Here is an 8,978-nt window from a genome sequence, read left to right on the forward strand (position 1 = left end):
TTATCTACGGTGGGCCAGCGTGTGGTCCAGTGTGTGGTCCAGCGTGTGGTCCCAGCTAATGCACCCAGTCCATACTGCGACCTCTTAGCAAAGTGTGGAGGTGGGAAAGAATGCAAAGGCCTTTTGATACGTTCACCTACAGGAATGTCAAAGCTCTGCAAAACGTGATGTCGAGTGTGGTGAACCGAGGCAGAAGAACTGTGTTTTGTTTGAGGCTACACACCGCACACACTCCAGTCTGCACACGGTCTGTCCTCTCCACAGATATCTTCGTATGCTGTTTCTTTGGGCTGCAGCATTATCACATTCCTACTGACTCCTACACTCAGATGGAGCCCCAGAGGAATTAAAGGAATTTCAATTAACATGGAGTCCTGCAGAACTTCCAACAATTTCTAGGTCTCTCAGGAGCACTGAAAGGGAAGGAAAACATGTATATATCACACGCCAGAACTCTACAACATATATGTATATATATCACACGCTAGAACTCTACAACATATATGTATATATCACACACCAGACCTGTACAACATGTATATATCACACACCAGAACTCTACAACATATATGTATATATATCACACATCAGACCTCTACAACATATATGTATATATATCACACGCCAGAACTCTACAACATATATGTAAACATATCACACGCCAGACCTGTAACAAACCTGGCTGAGCAGGTGGGACGCATATGCAGCTTTCAAGAGGTTTAATATAAAAGACTGACACAAAAACAGCACAACTCATACAAAGACCAAAGATAACAAGGGAACTAACACAAAAGAAGCAAGACTCACAAAAGTCATAGACACAAACCAATACTAATGACTTACACTGTACAGCTAACAACGTTCAATAACCCACAACCACAGAGACCAAACACAGGACTTAAATACATCAACTAAACAAGGGACACAACAAGACACACCTGAAAGTGAAAACGGGCGGCAGAGAACATGGCAGGGGTGTGAAAACAGAGACAACTAGGAAATGTCAAAATAAAAGACACTCAAACACACAGAGAACAAAACAAAAGACAAGACTGACAGGGGGAGGCAGGACCACACGCCAGACCTCTACAACATATATGTATATATCACACACCAGACCTCTACAACATATATGTATATATCACACACCAGACCTCTACAACATATATGTATATATCACACACCAGACCTCTACAACATATATGTATATATCACATGCCAGAACTCTACAACATATATGTATATATCACACACCAGACCTCTACAACATATATGTATATATCACACACCAGACCTCTACAACATATATGTATATATCACACGCCAGAACTCTACAACATATATGTATATATCACACGCCAGACCTCTACAACATATATGTATATATCACACGCCAGAACTCTACAACATATATGTATATATCACACGCCAGACCTCTACAACATATATGTATATATCACACGCCAGAACTCTACAACATATATGTATATATCACACACCAGACCTCTACAACATATATGTATATATCACACACCAGACCTCTACAACATATATGTATATATCACACACCAGACCTCTACAACATATATGTATATATCACACGCCAGACCTCTACAACATATATGTATATATCACACACCAGACCTCTACAACATATATGTATATATCACACACCAGACCTCTACAACATATATGTATATATCACACGCCAGAACTCTACAACATATATGTAAACATATCACACGCCAGAACTCTACAACATATATGTAAACATATCACACGCCAGACCTCTACAACATATATGTATATATATATCACATGCCAGAACTCTACAACATATATGTAAACATATCACACGCCAGACCTCTACAACATATATGTATATATCACACGATAGAACTCTACAACATATATGTATATATCACACGCTAGAACTCTACAACATATATGTATATATCACACGCTAGAACTCTACAACATATATGTATATATCACACGCCAAAACTCTATAACATATATGTATATATCACACGCCAGAACTCTACAACATATATGTATATATCACACGCCAGACCTCTACAACATTTATGTATATATCACACGCCAGAACTCAACAACATATATGTATATCACACATCAGACCTCTACAACATATATGTATATATCACACACCAGACCTCTACAACATATATGTATATATCACACACCAGACCTCTACAACATATATGTATATATCACACACCAGAACTCTACAACATATATGTATATCACACATCAGACCTCTACAACATATATGTATATATCACATGCTAGAACTCTACAACATATATGTATATATCACACGCCAGACCTCTACAACATATGTAAATATATCACATGCCAGACCTCTACAACATATATGTATATATCACATGCCAGACCTCTACAACATATATGTATATATATCACACGCTAGAACTCTACAACATATTTGTATATATCACACGCTAGAACTCTACAACATATATGTATATATCACACGCCAGACCTCTACAACATATATGTAAACATATCACACGCCAGAACTCTACAACATATATGTATATATCACACGCCAGAACTCTACAACATATATGTATATATCACACGCCAGAACTCTACAACATATATGTAAACATATCACATGCCAGACCTCTACAACATATATGTATATATATATATCACACGCCAGACCTCTACAACATATATGTATATATATCACACGCCAGAACTCTACAACATATATGTAAACATATCACATGCCAGACCTCTACAACATATATGTATATATATATATCACACACCAGAACTCTACAACATATATGTAAACATATCACACGCCAGACCTCTACAACATATATGTATATATCACACGCTAGAACTCTACAACATATATGTATATATCACACGCCAAAACTCTATAACATATATGTATATATATCACACGCCAGAACTCTACAACATATATGTATATATCACACGCTAGAACTCTACAACATATATGTATATATCACACGCCAAAACTATATAACATATATGTATATATCACACGCCAGAACTCTACAACATATATGTAAACATATCACACGCCAGACCTCTACAACATATATGTAAACATATCACACGCCAGACCTCTAAAACATATATGTATATATCACACGCTAGAACTCTACAACATATATGTACATATCACACGCTAGAACTCTACAACATATATGTATATATCACACGCTAGAACTCTACAACATATATGTATATATCACACGCCAAAACTCTATAACATATATCACACGCCAGAACTCTACAACATATATGTATATATCACACACCAGACCTCTACAACATATATGTAAACATATCACACGCCAGACCTCTACATATATGTATATATATAACACGCCAGACCTCTACAACATATATGTATATATATCACACGCCAGAACTCTACAACATATATGTATATATCACACGCTAGAACTCTACAACATATATGTATATATCACACGCTAGAACTCTACAACATATATGTAAACATATCACACGCCAGACCTCTACATATATGTATATATATAACACGCCAGACCTCTACAACATATATGTATATATATCACACGCCAGACCTCTACAACATATATGTAAACATATCACACGCCAGACCTCTACAACATATATGTATATATATCACATTCCAGACCTCTACAACATATATGTATATATATCACACGCCAGAACTCTACAACATTTATGTAAACATATCACACGCCAGACCTCTACAACATATATGTATATATATATCACACACCAGAACTCTACAACATATATGTAAACATATCACACGCCAGACCTCTACAACATATATGTAAACATATCACACGCCAGAACTCTACAACATATATGTATATATCACACGCTAGAACTCTACAACATATATGTATATATCACACGCCAAAACTCTATAACATATATGTATATATATCACACGCCAGAACTCTACAACATATATGTATATATCACACACCAGACCTCTACAACATATATGTAAACATATCACACGCCAGACCTCTACATATATGTATATATATAACACGCCAGACCTCTACAACATATATGTATATATATCACACGCCAGAACTCTACAACATATATGTATATATCACACGCTAGAACTCTACAACATATATGTAAACATATCACACGCCAGACCTCTACATATAAGTATATATATAACACGCCAGACCTCTACAACATATATGTATATATATCACACGCCAGACCTCTACAACATATATGTAAACATATCACACGCCAGACCTCTACAACATATATGTATATATATCACACGCCAGACCTCTACAACATATATGTATATATATCACACGCCAGAACTCTACAACATTTATGTAAACATATCACACGCCAGACCTCTACAACATATATGTATATATATATCACACACCAGAACTCTACAACATATATGTAAACATATCACACGCCAGACCTCTACAACATATATGTAAACATATCACACGCCAGAACTCTACAACATATATGTATATATCACACGCCAGAACTCTACAACATATATGTAAACATATCACATGCCAGACCTCTACAACATATATGTATATATATATCACATGCCAGACCTCTACAACATATATGTATATATATATATCACACGCCAGACCTCTACAACATATATGTATATATATATATATATCACACACCAGAACTCTACAACATATATGTATATATCACACGCTAGAACTCTACAACATATATGTATATATCACACGCCAGAACTCTACAACATATATGTAAACATATCACACGCCAGACCTCTACATATATGTATATATATATAACACGCCAGACCTCTACAACATATATGTATATATCACACGCCAGAACTCTACAACATATATGTATATCACACATCAGACCTCTACAACATATATGTATATATATATATCACATGCCAGACCTCTACAACATATATGTATATATCACACGCTAGAACTCTACAACATATATGTATATATCACACGCCAGAACTCTACAACATATATGTAAACATATCACACGCCAGACCTCTACATATATGTATATATATATATAACACGCCAGACCTCTACAACATATATGTATATATCACACGCCAGAACTCTACAACATATATGTATATCACACATCAGACCTCTACAACATATATGTATATATCACATGCTAGAACTCTACAACATATATGTATATATCACACACCAGACCTCTACAACATATATGTATATATCACACGCCAAAACTCTATAACATATATGTACATATATCACACGCCAGAACTCTACAACATATATGTATATATCACACACCAGACCTCTACAACATATATGTATATATCACACACCAGACCTCTACAACATATATGTATATATCACACGCCAGAACTCTACAACATATATGTATATCACACATCAGACCTCTACAACATATATGTATATATCACATGCTAGAACTCTACAACATATATGTATATATCACACACCAGACCTCTACAACATATATGTATATATCACACACCAGACCTCTACAACATATATGTATATATCACACGCCAGAACTCTACAACATATATGTATATCACACATCAGACCTCTACAACATATATGTATATATCACATGCTAGAATTCTACAACATATATGTATATATCAGACACCAGACCTCTACAACATATATGTATATATCACACGCCAGAACTCTACAACATATATGTATATCACACATCAGACCTCTACAACGTATATGTATATATCACATGCTACAACTCTACAACATATATATATATCACACGCCAGACCTCTACAACATATGTAAATATATCACATGCCAGACCTCTACAACATGTATGTATATATCACATGCCAGACCTCTACAACATATATGTATATATATCACACGCTAGAACTCTACAACATATATGTATATATCACATGCTAGAACTCTACAACATATATGTATATATCACACACCAGACCTCTACAACATATGTGTATATATCACACGCCAGAACTCTACAACATATATGTATATCACACATCAGACCTCTACAACATATATGTATATATCACATGCTACAACTCTACAACATATATATATATATATATCACACACCAGACCTCTACAATATATGTAAATATATCACATGTCAGACCTCTACAACATGTATGTATTTATCACATGCCAGACCTCTACAACATATATGTATATATATCACACGCTAGAACTCTACAACATATATGTATATATCACATGCTAGAACTCGACAACATATATGTATACATCTCCAAACGGTGTTTTTGGGAAGGTTTTGTGCCACCCCAAGGTTGTCCCAGTGGTGTGCTGTGATCCCTAAAATGGTGGAGTGGCTCCATAAGACCAAAGGAAAGACGTCTGAGTCTGAGTCCAGTAAGCAGTGAATGTTCTGCACCGCTCCCACAGGTTGGAGTACCTGGTCTTGGCGCTCAGCTCTCTACATGGTTCAGTTTCTGGTTTTGTCAGTTTGTTTTATCTGTGGTAACACCCCACACATTACAGACATAATACCTACTTGAAGTCATTTTTAACCTGTCAGTAGTCATTCAATTCTTCTTCTATACTTCTGCAGAAGGAACCACTAAATCAAACCAGAAAAACAATACCACTGCAATTCTTCCATATGTAGTTTGTAGATTTTTAAAGCAGATTGTGCAGCAGAGACGCCCCATTTTGTAAATGGAGGGTCTGAGTTTTTAAATGTCACAAAGACAGATGGTTCCAGTTTCACTCACTGAGCACTTTTGTTTGAGGAACAACTGGCCACTGGCATGTGTTGAGATGAATGAGGAGGAGGAGGAGTGGATCAACCACACATGCTTCTAATTAACCCCAGTTAAATTCAGTTAACTCCTTTTAAAACCAGTTAACCCCAGTTAACTCCAGAATGCTGCAGCTAACCCTAACCATAGAGTACTTACTGTTATCCTCTTCTGGAGACACATCTTATGCAAACAGAAGTGTCATTTGCATAATCACTATTCAAATGAAGTATTAATTGGTTTGCAGGTACTTTGACCTTTTGGAGTGACAAACAGACATCCTGTCATGTCCTTCTGGAGACATGGTGACAATGTGAAGGAACATGCATGTTGAGCTCAGTCAAGTACTAGAGGGGGCGTAGCTGTCAGATATCAGTCTCACACGAACCCAGGGGGCGTAGCTGTCAGATATCAGTCTCACATGAACCCAGGGGGCGTAGCTGTCAGATATCAGTCTCACACGAACTCAGGGGGCTTAGCGGTCAGATATCAGTCTCACATGAACCCAGGGGGCGTAGCTATCAGAGATCAGTCTCACATGAACCCAGGGGGTGTAGCTGTCAGATATCAGTCTCACACAAACTCAGGGGGCGTAGCTGTCAGATATCAGTCTCACACAAACCCAGGGGGCGTAGCTGTCATATCAGTCTCACACAAACTCAGGGGGCGTAGCTGTCAGATATCAGTCTCACACAAACTCAGGGGGCGTAGCTGTCAGATATCAGTCTCACACAAACTCAGGGGGCGTAGCTGTCAGATATCAGTCTCACATGAACTCAGGGGACGTAGCTGTCAGGGATCAGTCTCACATGAACTCAGGGGGCGTAGCTGTCAGATATCAGTCTCACACAAACCCAGGGGGCGTAGCTGTCAGATATCAGTCTCACACAAACTCAGGGGGCGTAGCTGTCAGATATCAGTCTCACATGAACTCAGGGGGCGTAGCTATCAGGGATCAGTCTCACATGAACTCAGGGGGCGTAGCTGTCAGATATCAGTCTCACACGAACCCAGGGGGCGTAGCTGTCAGGAATCAGTCTCACACAAACTCAGGGGGCGTAGCTATCAGGGCTCAGTCTCACACAAACTCAGGGGGCGTAGCTGTCAGGGCTCAGTCTCACATGAACTCAGGGGGCGTAGCTGTCAGGAATCAGTCTCACAAAAACTCAGGGGGCGTAGCTATCAGGGCTCAGTCTCACATGAATCCAGGGGGCGTAGCTGTCAGGAATCAGTCTCACACAAACTCAGGGGTGTAGCTCCAGAATGTTTATATATGGCATTGCTCAGTGATGGAGACTGAAAATAATCTTATCATTAGAGCTGAAGATAAACATGCCCAAGGACGCTGTGTTAATTCCAGTGCTAATTTAATTTGATATTGAGACTGTTTTGGTGGTTTTGGCAGTGTGCCAACTCTTCAGTGTAAAATCAGCCGTTTGTTTCATGTGATTTATGACCAGCTAAGTCTTCTCGAGATGCCCCGTCACTGCTGGACATGCTCTGTGGGAGACAGAAGTGTGCTGGAACCGTGACCCTCAGTCACAGAACCGATGGGGGAGATCCGAGTGGCGTCCGGCTCGGCCTGGAACATCACAGCAGCCTAACTGCACCATCAAGTGTGTAGGGCTCCCAACACGACACTGGGACACATCACTCATACGGTAGATGTGTGTAGCTGAGCTGCGTTACGCTACGTTACATCCTCTGGCCATTTGGTTCCATTCTACTACAGTTGAAACGAGAAACAATTACCATGGCAATGGGATTAAAGCCTGCATGCAGTACTAATCTCCACTGCATCCGAGCCGCACAGTTAAAAGTGCTGACTCTCACTCGTCTGGAGATGAAGATACAGGACATCCTCACGTCACTCCGGGAGCCCTGCCCAGGACACGGGGGGGGCAGGACACTTACACGTCACTCCGGGAGCCCCGCCCAGCACACAGGGGGGCAGGACACCCACACAAAGTCTCACTTCAAAGCCCCAAAATAAGATGTGTGTGTGTGTGGAGCACAGTCTCCTTTTCTGAGGACAGTCATCCGAAGAGCATGTGACTATCTCTAAACTCGCACACATTCCAGAACTTTTCTAAAAATAAAAAAGTAA

The sequence above is a fragment of the Brachyhypopomus gauderio genome, chromosome 12, assembly GCF_052324685.1.
Source record: "Brachyhypopomus gauderio isolate BG-103 chromosome 12, BGAUD_0.2, whole genome shotgun sequence".
Classification (NCBI taxonomy): Eukaryota; Metazoa; Chordata; class Actinopteri; order Gymnotiformes; family Hypopomidae; genus Brachyhypopomus; species Brachyhypopomus gauderio.